Source organism: Bison bison, unplaced genomic scaffold (assembly GCF_000754665.1).
Source record: "Bison bison bison isolate TAMUID 2011002044 unplaced genomic scaffold, Bison_UMD1.0 scf7180017857687, whole genome shotgun sequence".
NCBI classification, from domain to species: domain Eukaryota; kingdom Metazoa; phylum Chordata; class Mammalia; order Artiodactyla; family Bovidae; genus Bison; species Bison bison.
The window spans coordinates 9,457-10,761 of record NW_011488260.1 but is presented as its reverse complement, the minus strand read 5'-3'; positions in this window follow the sequence as shown (position 1 = coordinate 10,761).

The window sequence follows — 1,305 nt, the reverse complement described above, 5'->3', positions numbered from 1 at the left end:
GAATTAATACATTGTGATACATTCATAAAATAAAATACTATACAACAATGAGAATTGTTGCTGTTTGCAACACATAAATAATACTGAATAAAAGAAGACAGATATAAAACAGTAATATACTCTATGACTCATTTATAAGACAGGAAGAAATCAGAGTGTTAGAAGTCAGCATTGTGCTTGCCCTCAGGGATTCAGGTAGTAACTAGGATTGTTGTTGTTTAGTCACTCAGTTGTGTCCGACTCTGCAATCCTGTGGACTGTAGCCCACCAGGCTCCTCTGTCTATGGGATTTCCCAGGCAAGAATACTGGAGTGAGTTGCAATTTCGTACTCCTTAAAATGGTTCTTTTAGTGGTCAAATATAAGTGGCTTATTCTCTGTCGGGTTCAAAAATAATTTTAAAGATATCTTTTTGTTTGTCTACACCAAGTCTTAGTTGTGGCATGTGGAATCTAGCTCCCTGACCAGGAATTGAACCAGGGCCCCCTGCATTGGGAGCACAGAGCCATAGCCACTGGAGCACCAGGGAAGTTCTCCCAAATAGTTTTTAATTAAATTACATCTTTTATTCTCTTCTTTGTAACTTTCTTTGTAAAGTTTGTACCCACTTCCTAATTTGCCTGTCTTTTGTGTCACTTTAGTTTTCCATAACGCATTGGACTATGAGTCAGCATCAAGCTAGCAGTTTGTCAAAGTAACAGCTGTAAGTATTTCAACTTTCCCATCCCATGACACATTTGATCATTTTCTTTCTTTTTCATGGCAGTTGATAAGGCCAGTCAACAGAGTATATCTCTTCTTGTAATTTGTTTTTTACTTAGAATCCTAATTAGCATAAAGGCAGTTAAAAAGTCGTTTCTATGTGGAATACTTACTACCAAGGTTGAGAGACACTATGTTTAACATTTAATTGGTTTATAGTGCTGTGAGGCTAGTCTTCAGGGTCATAAAAATCTTACTTATGAACATATCCATAAAAATGCTAACAGCTGTTTTAAAAACATCAAAGTTGCATTTTCTTCTTGAGCGATGAGGAGTTGTTACTTGCACAAAATACCAAGTGTAATATATTTTTAAGTGTTCTTTTGATTAGCAGAAGTAAACTTGACCCTGTCCCCAAGAACAAATGAGTTGCCTGCAAATGTGACTTCTTTTTATTCCCCTAACATCACCCCATGCAGGAACCAATTTGCCAGTTATTCAGATTATATTGGGAGAAGGCAATGGCACCCAACTCCAGCACTCTTGCCTGGAAAATCCCATGGACGGAGGAGCCTGGTCTGCTGCAGTCCATGGGGTAATGAAG